Source organism: Sceloporus undulatus, chromosome 2 (assembly GCF_019175285.1).
Source record: "Sceloporus undulatus isolate JIND9_A2432 ecotype Alabama chromosome 2, SceUnd_v1.1, whole genome shotgun sequence".
In the NCBI taxonomy this organism is placed as follows: domain Eukaryota; kingdom Metazoa; phylum Chordata; class Lepidosauria; order Squamata; family Phrynosomatidae; genus Sceloporus; species Sceloporus undulatus.
The window spans coordinates 88,785,305-88,804,330 of NC_056523.1; positions in this window are offsets into that span (position 1 = coordinate 88,785,305).

Genomic DNA, 19,026 nt, shown 5'->3' on the forward strand with positions numbered 1-19,026 from the left:
GAGCACACCCCTCATGGATTTGCTGCTGGCCCAACTTCCTCACTGGATGCCAAAAAGGTTATTACAGCTTGTGGATTTTGTATTTTGTTGTAATTCATTGTATGGTCAACATGGGTACCTCTGAATATTTATTTCTCCCACAGCAGTCAGGATATTTGAATATGGGGAGAATACTGAAGTGAAATATTCATTTTCTCCCACAGGGGAGAAATTCTTGTAATGATTCATCCTCACATGCAAGGATTAAATAGTCAAGGATTTACATCTTGAATGGAATGGAATGGAGTTTTCCTATCCTTGTGTGAGACTCTGAATACTCTGAGAAAAATAAACACACAGTGAATCAAGGAATGAAATCAACATAGAGAGGCTATTTCAAAAGTCTAACTCAAAGACTTTCAGTATGCAAAGGGATCTTGTAGCACCTTTGAGACTAACTAAAAGGGAGAAGTTGGTAGCATAGCTTTTGTTGACTTGAACTTATTTCCTCAGATGAATGCATAAAGGTACTATAAGATCCCTTTGCATACTGATATTCCAGATTAACATGGCTATGCCTTTGAAATAATCTCAGTATGGGTTCATGCAGATGGACAAAAGGAGTGCACTGCCTCCAAGATCAGCACAGGACCATGGCAACTGCATGGGCCTGGTCCCAATCCAGGACACCACTGCAGTCCCAAATGGGATGCTGGCAAAGAATGGACTTTCCACGCTCCTTTTATGGCGTGTTTTTCCTGGCTGTGTGTGCTGTCTGGGTGGCTTCCAGACATGATTGAGGCATGCATCACCTAAATACAATGCCTCCAATGCGGCCTGAAGCTGGCACTTTGTATCATCACTCTTCCCGCCATCATCATCATCATCATCATCATCATCATCATCATCATCATCATCATCATCATCTAGTATACCCTATGGCCGGACATGACTTGGCAACCTTGTCAATGGGGAATACATTTACCTTTGTAAAAAATCAGAAAGAACAGGAAGAAAACCTGAGATTTCAGTCTGGATTCACCCTCTCTCTTTGTGTACATAGCTTCACAAAAGGGAAAGATGACACTTTTGCATGAAAACAGGTGTTTTTCATAATGTATATATTCCACAAATTGAAAAAAAAATGCAACCAAAAGCACTTGGTGCCTTGGTCTTATAGTGGAGGTGAGATTTCTCAGTTTCACATCATAGCAAGACAGGCAGTGATAGAATCTCAGCCATTCTTCACATCACCACACTTCCTCAGGAGAAAAACAGGCAAAAAATCCACCTTACTACAGACAGAGGCAGTTTCATATTTCATCCTGCAGTCTCAAGGACTGGAAAAAGAAAATCTTATGCTTGCTAAGAGAATTATATTTTCAATAAGCCTCTACAATGGTAAAGCTTCAAATGTCATAGAAGTGTATGAATAATGTCAGGCTGTGTTCCTCCGAACTATATTTACCTCTGAGGTCCCCAGTGTTATGACAAGTGTTGGTTTCTGGCTGTGATAGAAATGAGTATTTCTGCTTAGCTATGTGGAAGTAGCAGAATTCCAGGTGGAAGAGAGCCTGGTGGGTGGCTACAGTCTGGAAAAGAAATGACTAAGCCATGGGAGCCAGAGGATGGTAGCAACAACTGAGAAATTGCTACGGAAACCAGAAAGCTTACTACTTAGTTGCTGAATTCCTTAAAAAAGGTTTTTGTTCTTGTTGCTATAAAAAAATATTTTAAATAAACCCAAGGCATGAGGCATATGTTCCAGACTTTGGTGCTTGACCTTTAAAGCACTGGGTTGTTTTAGCTTAATAATGTACTTTAAGAATGTGTTCCTTGGTCTTCCTTTCTTTTCCAGTAATCTTCCTTGATTTCTCTGAATCTGAAAAGATGACACAGAAGGATCCAGGACATATAATGGGAGGATCAGGCTTTTAAAAATAAACCTGAAGAATGGAGAAACATCAGAAAATTGCTGCATTCACACTGCAGAAACAACCTAGGTTGACACCACTTTAACTGTCATGGCTAAATGCTATGGAATTCTGGGAATTTAGTTTGTTGTGGCACCAGAGCTCTCTGACAGAGAAGACTAAATGTCTCACAAAACTACAATTCCTAGAATTCTACAGCATTGAGTCAGGACAGTTAAAGTAGTGTCGGCCTGAATTATTTTTTTCAGTGTGGATGCAGCCATAGTTTATTTCCACTCTGCCAGAAGGAATCCAAAAGTGTTGCAGAAGATCAGAACCTCCAAGTCTGAAGTGATCTGACATTTTTTAGCTCCCTGCCCTTAGTACTGCTCTGTAAACGTTTGTCAGAAGACTGAAGGATTATATTCCCAGTTGATGAAGGATGAGGTTGCCTAACATCATTTTCGAATGGTGATCAGGTAAGTATTTTATATTATTTTTTTTAAAAAAGGGGCGAGGAGAAAAATATTCTTTTCCAAGCCAATTGAAAATTAGAATCTCATTGAATGCACAGTCTTGTAGTTGGGAGCACACCAAACTGTGGACGGCTCTCTGTCGCCAGTTCTTAGCTCTTATCAATCCCTATCTTGGAAAAGCTAGTGCAGCAGGGGGATAGAGAGAGAATTTTAAGACTTATGCCAATGGCCCAACCATGGATGATATCATCAGAAGGTCCTACAAAAATATTCTACTTTTAACATCAAAGAAATAAGCCTATTTTTACTGTCAGCAGTTGCAGGAAAAATGATAGTGGGTAGGACCCAAGATGCCTCATGTTTGCAATGCCATCCTGTCAAGCCAAGGTGGACAGAAGTGAGAAGAATCTCAGACACTGCAAGATTCATCCACATCACTGTTCTGAGTTGAACAGTGCCTTCTGCTAGCTTAGGTAGGATAATTTATTCATGCACAATGTTGTGCTGGCAAGCTGTCACATCTATACTGTAGAGAACACTGGGAGCCTCTAGGCACTATAAGTAAGTAAGTATGCCCAGAAGAGTACAAGCCACCTAAGCAGTGGGGACAGGAGAAGAAGAACTGTTCCACCTCTAGCTTTTCCAACACTGTTTTCAGAAGCTCTCCTGATAAATATCATTGTGCTGCTTTGTCCAGCAGCTTACAAAATGTTACTTCATAAGAAAAGCACCACACATAATCAAAGGGTTCTCACCAGCCCCCCACCTTCCAACCAACCACAGTCAACCCCCATTTAATGTCAGCTTTATTCAGATGGGACAGTGTTCACAGCCCCATTTTCTTACTGATTGGCAGAGGAGAGCTCTCAGTTGAATGGATTCTTTGCTTCTAGTATGTGTTGTCTATCGACCCAGAGATACAGATATATATACCACCGCAAGGGTGGAAAAATGGGATTAATAAACTGAATAACATGAGCAGGGGAAGGAAAAATGGAGTTAATAAACTGAGTCTGTCTGAACTTTCAAGTCTCCCTTCCCCCTCCAGTTCTTTGATGTTAAAATGCTTTCCTTTTTAGTGAAATGATTGATTAAAGAGTGTCTAGTTATTTGGGCATTATTCACTTTGCAAGCAGCATGTAGCATTTTATACTCAGAATCTATGAAAATATAATCTGATTTTCCAGCCCATGAGACAGAGCCACTTAAAACATGATCTTCCAATCATCTCATTTCCAGGCCTGATTGAACTGACTCGGAAGCACCCTGGGGCTTGTCACTGGAGCAGCAGGATTGCAAACCATCTGAGCCCTAGGCAGAGGTGCTAAAAACATCCATCAAGGAAGGAAGGAAGGAAGGACGGATGGATGGATGGACAGAATCAAGGGCCAATAAAACTGCCCTTAACCTATATATGAGAGAGATTGTTCATTCAATTTTCTTGGTTCTAGTATGAATGTGTGTGTGTGTTTTATGAATGCATTTTAATCAGGGCAGAGGTTTTCATCAAGTCAGATGGAAAGTTATGTTAGAACCCAGTTGTTTTTTTTAAGTTCTTTTGTTCCTGAACAATGCCCTCTCTGAGCCATCCCCAAAGAGAGAAGGCTGTCCTGGAATAAAGATGTATGACTAAAAAATAAGCCACCCCACATTTATCTCAAGAGGCCAGGTGCTTTCACCTGATCTGTCATTTACAGAACACTATTTTCAGATTTATTTTCTTCATGCTATCAGATCTGGAGTGAAAAAAATAATAGACAAAATAATAAGCATTTTTCACAAGGCACACCAGTACAGCGATCACTTTCAAAGTAACAGAATATTTTTCACAAGCATATATGTAAGTATTTCCATAAACCTCAAGGACAAATGATCCTACCTTTCCAGGAACAGATTGTTTTTGTTGTATTTTGGTTTGGTTTGGTTTGGTTTGGTTGGCTATTTTTTATTGGCAAGGCAGTCTAGCATTGCAAGAATGCCATGCTTTAGAACAGGGAAACTCAACTACTAAAAGATTTCCTGTCAGATTTCACTGGCATTGTTAACCTGGAAGTTAGAAAAGTGGTCCTGATTCAGTGCCCAAAGCTAGTCTTTGGGAATGTACACAACTACCATAGTTGAAAATTTAATTCTGTTTGGTTTTATAGAAATATTTTTATAAAGTTTGCAATTGGTCTTTATTAATACAATAGATCAAATTTGAGCGTTTTGTGTGAATGTGTGAAAATATGAATGTGAGAGATACTTAAGATAGTCTGATTCACCAGTCCAGGCAGAAGCCTTCAAGTGCTTAGCTCTTCATAGTGTAGTTTTGAATCACTGTGTATTCAGCCAGACTTGAGGTGCTGAATTAGGGATTAGAGTTACCTTCTCTTTTGAGTTTTGTTTGTTTGTTTGTTTGTTTGACAGGCTCATTTTAACAATTTCCTGGCAACAGTGGAAGTGGATGACTCCTATGTTAGCTGATTGGAATCCACTTTGGCTTTTAATTGGAACTATAAAGCTTCTGGACCTACTCTGAGGGATAGGTGGCATGCTCTACCTGGTGGGGGCTCCTCATATGAGGGCAAGGAAGAGGAGAAACAAGATAACAGGCTTTAGCTAGAGGCAGTGGAGACTGTGGCCCTCCTTTGGAACCACTCGAAGCAAAATCTGGACCACCCTATGTATCTCCTGAAGATTAAGGAGCCAAACACGGAACCACTTCATCTCTCCATGTGCAGTGTAGACTAGAGTGCCAGCTGCAAAACACCAACCTTGGAGCCACCTTAATGGGTACATGTTGGGGTAATAATGCCAATTGTACTAATTTACCTCTATTACACACTGGTCCTCAAGTAAAAAATGCAAATGAATTGGCAGACCACTGAAAAGAATTTGCACAACACTTTGCAGAGACAAATACTCAGTTCTGCTCCAACTTGGATGCTGTAGATACAGTTCCAGTGGATATAACCGTGGTTCCAGTTTGTCCATTGTTATTGGATATTTTTCCCATTTGAGCAGCCTGAGGATGTAGACAAGATACTTGGAGAGATGAGAGCCACCACATGTGTGTGTTAAACTCCTGCGCTTCTTGGCTTATCAAACAGGACAGAGGGAAACTGGTTGAGTGGGTGAATTGGGTAGTCAGTACCGCCTTAAAACAAGGCAGAATTTCAGTTTGCCTAAAGCAGGGGTAGACAACCTGCGGCCCGCGGGCCGGATGTGGCCCGGCAAGGCCTTGGGACCGGTCCCAGCCTGGTCCTGCCACCGATTGCCACCGGGGCCTTTGGGGGGCAATTGTCTATAGAAGCCTCAGAAACATGCATTTATATTAACATTTTTTTAAAAAAATCAGCAATTTTTTTCACGTGTCCTCCATTTTTTTTTAAAAAGTGTCTTCCATTTGAAAATTTTGTCCTACATTTGTCCTGGTTTATTTATATATTTAATTTTTTAAAAAAATATTTAATTATTTATTTTTTGGCTTCGGCCCCCCAGTTGTCTGAGGGACAGCAACCCGGCCCCCGGCTCAAAAAGGTTGCCTACCCCTGGCCTAAAGGAGGTAGTAATGAAGGCTTTCTTTAAAAATCCATCCCTGAATTCTTCTATAATGGATAATTATTGACCACTATCCAAGCTACCATTTTGGGGTCAAGGTATTGGATCATATGTTGACCTCCCATCTCCAAGGGTTTCTGGATGAGATGGATTATCTAGGCTAATTTCAATCTGATTTCAAGCCTCACTATGAGACAGAGATAGCTTTTGTTGCTTTGATTGATGACCTATGCCCGAAGCTAGAGAGGAGGAGTGTGTCCCTTTTGTTCTGCTGGATCTCTCAGCAGCTTTCAATATCACAGTATCTTTCTATGCCACCTCACTTGGATGGGGCTTGGAAACATTGTTTTACAGCAGCTCCATTCATACAATCATAAAATCCTAGAGTTGGAAGATACCCTGCCATGCTGGAACTCTCAATCAAACCATACATGACAGATGGCTATCCAGCCTCTGTTTAAAGGCCTCCAAGGAGAGAGACTCCACCACTCTCCCAGGGAGTGTGTTCACTGACAAACAGCCCATGCTGTCGGAAAGTTCCTCATAATGTTGAAATAGAACCTCTTTTCCTGTAGCTTGCATCCATTGTTCTGGCTCCTGTTCTCCTGGAGCAGCCGAAAACAAGCTTGCTCCATCTTCAATATGACATCCCATCAAATATTTAAACAGGGCTATCATATCACCTCTTAACCTTCTCTTCTCCAGGCTAAACATCCCCAGCTCCCTAAGTCATTCCTCATAGGGCATGTTTCAAGACCCTTCACCATTTTAGTCACCCTCCTTTGGACACGCTCCAGTTTCTCAATGGCCTTTTTGAATTGTGGTGTCCAGAACTGGACACAGTATTCCAGTTGGGGCCTGACCAAAGCAGAATAGATTACTTCCCTTGACTTAGAGACTATACTTCTATTGATGCAACCTAAAATTGCATTGGCCTTTTTAGCTGCTGCATCGCACTGTTAACTCCTGTTCAACTTGTGGTCTACTTGGGCTCCTAGATCCCTTTCACGTGTAGTCTCGTTCAGCCAGGTGTCCACTATCCTATCTCTGTGCATTTCAGTTTTTTTTCTGCCCTAAGTGCAGTACTTTACATTTCTCTGTACTGAATTTCATTTTGTTAGCTCTGGCCCAGTTTTCTAGGCTCCCAGAACTTTCCCTTGACTTGGAAAGTGTGCTCCTATTAATGAAGGGAATACAGCATTCACCTCCTTAGTTCCAGAATGACACTACTGGCTCATGCCAGTGGCGTACTAGGACTTGGTGTCACCTAGTGCATGTGTGTGTGTGTGCGTGCGCGTGCGCGTGCATGTGTACAAAGCCCAAACAGAATAGATTGGTGCTCCCCAGTAGCCACTGCTGCTAGAAGGGACAGTATCAGGCCACCGAAAGTCCCTTTTGGCTCTGCCATGGTTGCAGTTAGTCTGGCCCTGCATGTTTGAACTCATTTAGGTTATCTATGTGATTACTGACTAACTCCTTATCAATCTGGATCTGAAATCCATATCCCTGTCCAAGGTCTCTGCTGCTGCGTGGAAGCATACAGTTTTCTTTTTGGGGGAAAATAGAAGCAAAATATGTATTGAGTAGTTTGGTCTTTTCATCGTGATATGTCAGTATTTTACCATCTTTACTTAACAGTGGCCTCACTGTATCCTTGATCATTCTCTTGCCTAAAATGTATATCAGAACTACCCTTTTTCTTGCTCCTTGGTTGCATAGCTAAATGCAGTGGCTTTGGCCATGAACCATAGCCAAATGCTTCCTAGTCCTTTCTGTCTATTATCTCCCTAGCATCATTTTAGCTAAAGAATTTACATAGCTTCCTAGGTATGTGAGAAACAGCAGCAACAACAACAACACTACAGGAATTCAACTGAGAGAGTGCCTCAGGATAAAATGATAACTACTGTGCTTTGGGCATCTCGGTATAGTGTAGTACCTCTGAATACATGCAACCATGTTGATTTTGATCTTTAAGGGAACCCGGTGATGCTTTTGTATAGAGAAATGGATTCTCTTGATGTGCATTAGTTTGACACAGACTGAATTTCATTTTGTTAGCTTTGGCCCAGCTTTCTAGTCTATTTAGGTCATTTTGAATTTTGACCCTGTCCTCTGGGGTATTAGCTCTTCTAGAACATGACCACATAGCCCGAAAACCCCACAAAAAACTAGCCACTTTTATTGCTAAGGCTGGAGGGCACATTGCTGCCAGCTGGCAGTTTGGAATCTTTTATTAGAGGTATGCAAAATGGGTTGCCAAATATCACACAAACACAATAGGTAAAAATATAAACAAACAAGAAACCTACAATAGAATATCAGGGATCTTCTTATGTTGGTACCTCATTATTATTATTATTATTATTAACCTTTATTTATGAAGTGCTGTAAATTTACACAGCGCTGTACATGCAATCTTTTTAGTTAGATGGTTCCCTGCCCTCGGGCTTACAATCTAAAAAGACATGACACAGAAGGAGAAGGGAGTGGTGGCGGGAAAGGGTAAGAGGTCCAGCAGTTCCTCTCAACCTCCGAGGCCTGGACCAAGGCAGATGGACTGAAGGGAGGGCTTGGCTTCAAAATGGAAGGTTAATCTTCATCCAGGGAAAATACATACTCTCAAGTAGGATAATACATATACAATATATAGCAATACAGGAAATGGTTCGATAAACAGGCAACAAAGGAACATCAGATAGTAAGCGACAATTATGCAATGCCTGGGAAGGCTTCTCTGAACAGGATGGTTTTCAATTCCATTTTGAAGCTAGTTAAAGAAGTGATGTTCTGTAAACTAGTGGAAAGAATTCTGAGTTCTGTTACAGGATGTGGAGTTTTATCATCTTCCGTAAAAGGTTGTATTTATTACAACAGATCATCCAGGTGTCCCTAAGGCACAATAATTTTGATTACACAACTATATATATTTATACCACAGTTCCTTGGAAGCTACTAAGAAAAGAAACATAGGTAATTACAGTGAGTCGCATGTAGATTAATTCTCCTCTTTCCACTTGTACAGTTTCTTTCTCTAGACTATCTGATCCTTTATTATTTATTATTTATTATTTTATTTTATTTTGCTGGTATAACTATCCTGGCATGATGCAACTGTGAATACTATGACAATGGAGGGGGGCAACAGCAAAATAATCTCTTATTTTGCAGTTCAGTTCATCTTTATTATGGTAATAGACCAGCACAGGTAAAAAGGGGATACAGAATAAAAGAAGGTAAAAAAGAAGTTAAAAACTGTATTTAAAATATCCTTTTAGATTCCAGTATAGCAAGACAAGATTGGTACTAGTCTACTGCAGAGGTCATTGCCTGACACATTGTGACTGCAGCTACACAGAATCTGGCAACATTATATGTTGTATCAGGGTTGATGCCTGAAAGAAACAGAAAAGTGTAAAACTGACTGGTGTGTCCTTGGTACAGTATTTAGGTCATAGAGGTAAAATAAGATGGATGTTCCTGTTGTATGAAAACTGGAGTAGTACATGCTCTATTGCCTCTATTTGGCCAGAGTCACAGGGGCATCATCTGTCTGAGAAGAGGACCTTCTTGTATCAGCCTTCAAAGACAGCTGTAGGAAGGGCATGACATCATGACAAACTAAAGGCTCTCTGGTTTTTAGGTACTTTAAGTTTTACTAAATATGCCAAATATCTATTGTTTGACAAATGGGAATCCAGTTATTGCAAAAACAACAGCAACACACAATTTAAACACCTCATTGGCAAGATAGCTTTGTATGTGACATGAGTGTGAAAATTAACACACTCTTGAAATTTTATTGCAATGATACCATAAAACAATAAAACAGTTTGGAACAACGAACTTCAAAAGGACTTTCCCCTTCCTTTACTTCATTTGCAACTGAACCATGTGAAAATTCTCACACCTATGTTTCTCAGCTTGTACATAAAACAATTAAAGGGGCTGAGAAATCACCAATTTGTGCCTTAAGTGAACAGTGATGAATAATCATCACATCACTACCCTCTAGTTTCAGATAATGGAAGTTTGTGTTGTTGAGATGACCCACCATATCATTGGTGTAAAAGCTGAACAAGAGTGGAGCTAGAATGCAACCTTGCTTGACACCCTTCTCAGAGACAATGGCATTGATGAGATGACCCTGGGGACTGCATCTTACTTTGAGTGAGGTTCCTACTAGATATAGTAGACACAGGTTAATTGAGGAATCCTCTGGATTTTCCCATAGTTTGGTTTGAGATACATAGTCAAAAGCTGCTTTAAAGTCCATAAAGGCAACATAGAGAGAGACTGTGTTGCAGGTGGCATACTTTTCAATGAGGTGTTGGAGTACAAGATACTGGTCTATAGTGGATCGGCCTTCCCTAAGGACAGCTTGTTTCTCTGCAAAGGAGGAGGTGAGGGAGAGCCTGCTGTCTCCAGGAATACCTGCTCAGCTGAGGGAGTACCTGCTCAAAACCACCAGGACTCAGCTGCAGACACACGGAGACGTGTCAGAGAGCAGCAAGCTTAAAAATGCTGCCCTGCTGTCCTCCTTGCCCCTTTTCACCTGGGCTACAGCTGGGCTCTGTATCTGGCCAGGATGTGGGCAGAGAGGCAGCAAGGTCTCCTATCCATGTCTTCTGCCCCCCACTACACCTCCAGCCAGTTTTACATCAGTAGATGGAGGAGAGCAGTGGAGGACTCTAACGCCAGCTCCAATGTCCCCAGAACACCTGGCTATACCAGCCCAGAGTTTTATTATTTCAGATATGTAATTGATATTTGATAACTGACTGTTGTTTTGTTGCCAGGGGAGAGTTGGGGATGGTTGTTAGATTTTTGTGCTATTCTAAGTTATGTTTTGACTATTATTATGCCATGCTATGCATTTTTTTATACTTTATATTCTTCATGATGTAATTTGGATTTTTTGTGTGTGTCATTATTCTATGGTTATATTATTGTGCTGTATTGGGGGGGGGGGTATATTTTTGCACTTTTCTGTTGCCTTTACTTGTAATCCACCTTGATTCCACAAGGAAAAGGTGGAATATAAATAAATTGCATTATTATTATTATTATTATGTTTTCTTGCTCCAGCCTGTCCTTGAGTTTCCACTTGCATAAAATTTGCTGATCGTATCGAAGAGATTAATTGGTCTGTAGTTGCCAGGATCATTCTTCTTTCCTTTCTTAAATATAGGGACAATAATAGCAAGCCCCCACTCCTTAGGTGCTCAACCATAGTTGTCAACGCAGGTAAAAAGTCAACAATGCCTCAGTCAACAATGCACACCTTGGGAAGTTTTCTAAAGGATGAAGCAGACTGCCCCAAAGAGGCAGCTTCAAGCCATCCCTTCTGAAGGCAGATTGGGGGCACAGCAACCACATGTCACAGCCACAATCCACCTTGAAGCCACCCGAAAAAGTAGTGGCAAAGATCTGCTCCTTTTACCGGCAGCAAAAGTCAGCTTTTCCTGCTTGTCGTGGCCAGAAGCTGACTTTAAAATGCTTTGGCAGCATGCGGCGTCTAAACACTGCATTGTCAGAGCATCTAGAAGCCATCCCATACCTGGGCAGCTGGGTGGCTTGAAGCCAGCTTCTGGGAATCTTGAGTGTGTGCGTCATCTGTACACCACACCCTCAAGCTGGCTGGAAGCCAGCTTTTTATGGAAGTTTATTTCACCCCTATATTTTGGCTTACAGAGAAAGATTCCCTGTTGGCTCCCAAGCAGCTCAAAAGCCAGCAATTTACTTTCCTGACTGATTGCTCTTCCACATTGGTCTAAAGAAGGCTTGCAACACATGAATTCTTGCAATACACATTGTAAACCACTTAGGGAGTTCACTGATAAGCAGTATAGAAATATATGCAGTATATGCTATTGCTACTGCTATATTGCTATTGTTATTGCTATTGCAGTATATCCCAATACAGCTTGGGTCTAGGTTATTTGGAGGACTGTGTCTATGAGCCTATTAGAGCTCTATGATTATCTTGAATAGGCCCTTCTCTCTGTCCCACCATCCCTTCAGGTGCATTTGTTGGGAATGAGGGAGAGGGTCTTCTCAGTAGTTGCTCCGAGGCTCTGGAACTCCCTCCCTAGAGAGTTCATTCCTGCTCTCCTTTCAGTGGACAGTAAAAACATTCTTGTGCAGTTAGGCTTTTTCAAACAGGCAAAGGTTGGAATTTTGAATGCTGTGCAATGCAGATATCAAAATAAGTATATAGTTTTTAATACATTTTAATATTTTCAATATGTATTGTTTTTAATGTTTTTAATGTTTTTATTGTTTTTTTAAGTTTATATTTATACTTCATAATGATTTGTATTGTTTTTAATTTGTATCGTTCTAAATTGGTTGGTAGGTGCCTTGAGTCCTTCTGTTGAGAAAAAGTAGGATATTTGTTCTTGTTGTAGTTGTTGTTGTTTTGTTTGCCTGTTGATGTTGTCACAGCATTCATTTCTTCCATTCTCCTTTTTAGACCATTTGTAAGGATTTCTTGGAACTACACTATGACTCTTCCAGAGGTGTTTGACAAAAAACAAAACAGGACATAGTTTGCTATGGTGATTTTAAGATCTGAAGATTTTTCCCTCTGTTTTCTTTTAAATCTTGTAGAGTAGAAGTACTACTGTGCCATTGCACTGATAATTCTGTTATATTTTGACAGATATTAAGGATTAGAAAGGAAGGATACATTTTTTGCTTGAACTGTGTCCAAATGAAAAAGAAACCTATCTGAAGCAGATATAAAATGTCTCAGCTGGTGGCCAGAAGTACCAGAAAATAATGCAGGAAAACAGAAATGTTGACTGGGTATTTAATCCCCACAACCAATAATAATAATAATAATAATAAATTTGTATCCCACCCCTCTGAGAACAATCGGGGCAGCTAACAAAGTTAAAAATACAAAACATATAAAATCCCTGGTACCCTCGCCTCCTTAAAAAGGTATTAAATTCAATGCAATATTTTAAAAAACAGAACAAAAAACAACAACAAACAAACAAACATACAAGTTAAAAACTGACCAGAAGGTCAACAACATCATACCAACAAGCAACCAGTGTGAGCAGCAGTATCTTTCCCAGACGTTTTTCTAAGGCCAGGTTCTCTATTCTGGGAAGGCCTGCCAGAAGAGACCTGTCTTAACAGCCTTTTTAAAGCTGCCTAAGGATGTAAGTAGACGGATCTCATCCGGCAGACCGTTCTACATTCTGTGGGCGATGATGGAAAATGCCCTCTGGAAGGTAGTTGAAAGCCTAGATTTTTGTGGCTGAAGTAGGCCTCTCCCAGAGGAACAGAGTGCGCGGGGAGGATTGTAGGGGAGAAGGCGGTCCCAGAGATAGCTTGGACCCAAGCCATTTAGGGCTTTAAAGGTGATAACCAACACCTTGTACTGGGTCCGGAAGCTAATGGGCAGCCAGTGGAGGGACTTTAGAACCGGGGTAATATGGTCCCTCCTGGATGTTCCAGAAATTACTCTGGCTGCCATATTCTGTAGTAGTTGCAGTTTCCGGACCAACCACAACAGTAGCCCCATGTAGAGCACATTACAGAAGACTAGATGTGAGGTTACCAGCGCGTGCACAACAGTCTCAAGATCCCTTACTTCCAGAAAAGGGCGCAGCTGGTGTATCAGCCGAAGCTGATAACAGGCGCTCCTGACTGTTGCATTTACCTGGTTCAACATAAGGAGTAACAAGTCAAGGAGCACCCCCAGACTGCGAACGCAGTCCTTGACGGAGAGTGTGACCCCATCCAGGACCGGAAGTTGCAACCCAATTCTTGGTTTCGGGGCCGCTATCATGAGTACTTCCGTTCTGTCTGGATTCAGCCTCAATCTGTTTTTCCTCATCCAGCCCATTACTGCCCCAAGACATTCATTGAGAGAGGAGACACCATCAGAATTCAAGGCCAATGAACAAGACATGGAGAAATAGATTTGGGTGTCATCAGCATACTGCTAACACCCAGCTCCATAACTCCCAATGATCTCACCCAGCGGCTTCATACAGATGTTAAATAACATTGGGGAAAGAATAGCACCCTGTGGGACACCACAGGTGAGCTGCCTTTTACTGGAGCAACTGTCCCCTAGCAGCACCCTCTGGGATCTACCCGAGAGAAAGGAACGGAACCACTGCAATGCAGTACCTCCAATTCCCAGCCCCCTCAGGCGATCCAAGAGGATGCCATGATCTATCGTATCAAAAGCCGCTGAGAGGTCTAAAAGCACCAACAGGGTCACACTGCCCCTGTCGATACTCAGACGCAGATCGTCGGTCAAGGCAACCATGGCAGTCTCAACCTCAAAGCCTGTCCTGAAGTCAGTTTGAAATGGGTCTAGATAATTGTTTTCATCCAAGACAGCTTGGAGTTGAAGAGCAACCGCCCTCTCGATTACCTTGCTCAAGAATGGTAGCAAAGAGACTGGCCTATAGTTGTTCATATCCAGGGGGTCCAGGGAAGGTTTTTTCAGAAGCGGCCTAACAGCTGCTTCCTTCAGACAAGATGGAATATGTCCTTCCTTGAAGGATGCATTGACAATATCCGTAAGGAACTTCCTCAATGCATCCCCCCCCGGACGGCCAGCCATGATGGGCAAGGGTCGAGAGGGCAAGTTTTTTTCCTCACTCTGCCAAGGAGCTTGTCCATGTCATCGGTACTCACAGATTGAAGCTGATCCAGTACAATCTCATTAACGGAATCGCTGGACACCTCATCCATTGTTTCTGTTACATGATCTATCGTATCAAAATAACATCTAAGTCAGCTCTTATCTGAGAGATTTTATCTGCCTCCCGATAGGACCAAAGAAAGTTCTTATGGCGAGTCTTGTCAGATAAGAGTCGAGTTTTTCACCAGACACACTCTAGTCGTTGTCCAATCCACTTCATTTCCCGAAGCTCTGGTGTATACCATGGCTTACAGTTAAGAGCGGGTTGGCAAGGACGCTTGGGAGCGATCGTGTCGATAGCCCTGGTAATGTCGGTGTTCCAAGTGTTAACCAGAGCTTTGACAGGGTCACCGGCATTTCCAACCATTAAACCCTCCAAGGCTTTTTGGAATCCAATTGGAACCAAAACAAATCCTGTAGCAACAAATATTGCAACACAAAGCAATTTCCTCACACTTGTGTCCCACCTGGAAGAACTCTTCAATGGGTTTCACTGCCAACCCTCTCCACACTCCTCCACCAAACACTGCTCAAGAAAGTGTTTCTGTTGGCATTATGGACAGTTACACCAGCAGAAGTCATCAACAGGTTCTTCAGTTGCACATGGCCCATACATCTCTTAACTATTGAGACAAACATTTATTTCTTTGTTTACATTTGCATCCTGCTGTTGAATCACTCTGTTAATTATTTATTACTTTAACTGTTTTGAAATTATTTTAATTTTTCTCTTATATTTTATTTAAGCATGCTTCTGATGTGAACAGTTAGAGAAGTAATTATTTTAGCCAATATGTAAACATTATAAAGAAGCAAACAAACAAATATCCAACTCCCATCTTCCTCTTCAAAACAACAAGAACAAAAACCAGGATGAAACAAAAGTTAACTCTCATAAATGAAATTATAGAAGGACTTTACACTTTAAACATTTAAATATATTTGACCTTTAAGTATATTATTAAGTTAAGAATCCAAGCTTTTAAAAAACAGTAAATCAATAGCCAGCTTCAAGCATTATTCAGCCCTCTTCAAGCTTACACCAAAGCAGGGAATGCCAATGCATGTAGGGGCCACAAGATTTCAAATAGACTGATCTTGCCCTACACCCCCTCCTCTCTACTTCTTCTAAAATTGAAGAAAAGAGACCCCACCTAAACATTAGGTAGAGCTTCTTAATGGTAAGAACTGTTCAACAGTGAAGCATACTGCCTCGAGAGTGATGGAGTCTCCTTCTTTGGAGGTGTATAAACAGAGTCTGGATGGCAATCAGTTGGGAGTACTTTGTTTATTCCTGCATGGCAGGAAGACTGATAGCCCTTGTGATCTTTTCCAACACTATTATCCTATGAGTCTGAAGGGTGATTCTAAGCTCACTAACCTGGACATGCTGGGAAGCCTTCATGTGACTGTAGCTCTCTTTGAATCTTCCTGACCAAATTCAACAGTGTAGTGCTATCATGGACATAGGGGGCAGGTCTAGCAAACATTGTACATGCCTTCCACATCATTAGCTCTCTAATGTTTTCTCCAATTCATTCATTCTCATCATTTTTCTTGATTTCTCCACAGAAGTGTTCATGCAGGCTAGTTAAGACTCATCTCTGAGGAACACATTATATATCATGTACATTGGCTCCCCCAGTCTATCAGCATACTTCCTTTCATGCCTTAGTTGAATACAACAGCAACTTCCTTTCATGCCTTAGTTGAATAAAATAGCACCCAAAATCCACAAAACAACAATATCTTTACTGGACCAACCAAAATGCACAAAATATATGGTAACGCTCTAATGGCTTCTTTGGCTGAATTCATACTGCAGAAATAATCCAGTATGATATCACTTTAATATCAGCAATGACGACAGATGGCATTTCTCCCCTCAATCAATGTCTTGAAGCAGTAAAGGACTGGATGAGGGAAAACAAGCTCAAGCTGAATCCAGACAAAACGGAAGTACTTACGGTAGGGGTCTCCAAACCAGGTATCAGGCCGCAACCTCCAGTCCTAGAGGGGTTCATGCTCCCCTCAAAGCACTGTGTTTGCAGCTTAGGGGTGCTTCTTGACTCGTTGCTTCAGATGAGAAATCAGGTGAATGCAGCGGTCAAGAGTGCCTGTTATCAGCTCTGGCTGATATGTCAGCTGCGCCCTTTCCTGGAACCGGGTGACCTTGAAACTGTAGTACATGCGCTGGTAACCTCAAGACTTGATTTTTGCAATGCGCTCTACATGGGGCTACCCTTGTGCCTAGTCCGGAAACTTCAACTGGTGCAGAATATGGCAGCCAGATTGATTACAGGAACAACTAGGAGTGACCATATTACACCTATATTGAAATCACTCCACTGGCTGCCTATTCGTTTCCAGGCACAGTACAAGGTGTTGGTCATTACCTTTAAAGCCTTCCATGGCTTGGGCCCAACCTACTTAAGGGATCGTCTCCTTCCGTACAATCCGCCCCGTACCCTCAGATCCTCTGGGAGGAATTTGTTGCAGTCCACAAAGACCAGATTGATGGCAACCTCCCAGAGGACTTTTTCCACGATCGCTCCCACTTTATAGAATGGCCTACCAGACGAGATCTGTCAAATTGCCAACCTTGAGAGCTTCAAGAAAGCTGTCAAGACGGATCTCTTCCGGCAGGCCTTCCTGGAATAGATCCCAGCCATGTAACGCTCCCCCCACAGTCATATACAAGCGAAGACTGCCCACCGTTATTTTATTATTGTAGTATTGTTTTTAGATTTTTACCGTCTGTAATTTTAATGGATGGAATTGTTTAATCCTTGTTTAAAGGGGGGGGTTTGTATATATTGTATTTTTTTAAGGTTGTACGCTGCTTTGATTGTGGAAACAAAAAGTGGGATATAAATTAAAGTTTTATTATTATTATTATTATTATTATTATTATTATTATTATTATTATCTATTTAACTGCCTTGGCTCAATGTGATAGAACTCTGGGAATTCTAATTTGTTGTGGCACCAGAGCAATTTGATATAAAGGCTAAATGTCTCACAAAACAAGTTTCCCCTGAATTCCATGCCATTGAGCCATGGCAGATAAACTCGTGCCAAATTGGATTATTTCCACAGTGTGGATGCAGCCTTCATCAGGCAAAGTTGTTAAAAATCATATGGGAGGGGGTGAAATGATTATGTTAGAGTCACAGGCCTACATTTTGTCAAGATGTTGTTTTTATTGTTCTTAGTTAAGATGGTATTCTTATCCAAAGTAAGGTGGGGGACTGGGGGAGTCTCTATCAAGTATGTCAGTATTACTTTAAATGCTGGGTAAATTAGCTTTAGAAGAAGCTGGGTAACCTTTAGTACCATTCGCACATGTATATATCAGTAACAACTGAGGAAAACTCCAGCTTTGGGTGAATTAAGAGGGTTTTATTAGAAAACTGCAGAGTGCAATCTCACATACAATAGCAATTTACACAGACACAGCATTCAGAGCTAACTGAAATGGAAATATGGAAACTCAATAGCGGAGTTTGAGTGGTTCAAATGGGGGAGATGATTACCTGCCCAAAGAATAGACCACAGAAAGCTGGAGTGGTTCAGACTGGAGAGTCTGAGGGTGACACAGTTTTGACACAGAATGCAGCCTGGGACAACTGTATGCATATCATGATAACACAAGGGTGTATGCTGACTGTGTGTAAAGACACTAGGTTATGGAACCAGTATTTATACCTGAAAACTAGCCTCTGGGAATGGGTCTAGCTTCCAAGGTAACAAAGGCTTGATGCCTTTCCGAGGATCTGACAATGGCATTCCAAACTGGTTGGTAGCTTTAATTTTAGTGTGACAAAAACAGTAATTGGATCAGGATATCCACAGGATGGATGGACAGAGAAGTTTGGCTGGGAACACAACAGGGGGTAGGGCAGGGAGAGTTGGATAACGTCTTCAGTACAATGAGACCTCCTTTTTCTCTTGGTGCAAAATGACTTGGGGGGAGAAGGGAGCAATTAGTACACTCATTTAGTCTTGATTGTGTTATTACCGGGATCATTCACATGCGTCAGGTCTTTGCTCTTTTCCCCCTGGAAACCTGACCAAGTGTTCCTAAAGTTCATCGTTATATCTCCAGGATGTGCTGACTCCAGATATGAAATATTAAATATGGGGACCCCAAATACAGTATGAGGTATGCAGTTTATGCTAACACTACAAATCAATATTCATGTAGGGAGAGGCCATTGTTCCCTTTTGGACATTTGTTAAATTTCAAATTTAAATTGAGTTTATTTTAGTCAATTTTAATCTGTTTTTATATTATTGTTGATTTGTTCTGTTTCTTATTTTAAAGTAGGGAGGGGGTAGGGGTAGGGGATTATTTAACCTTTGGTTTTTATATGTACTATGTATTTTATTGGCATTGGTCTGCTACTGTAACCTGCCTCAATCCATAGGGAGAGGC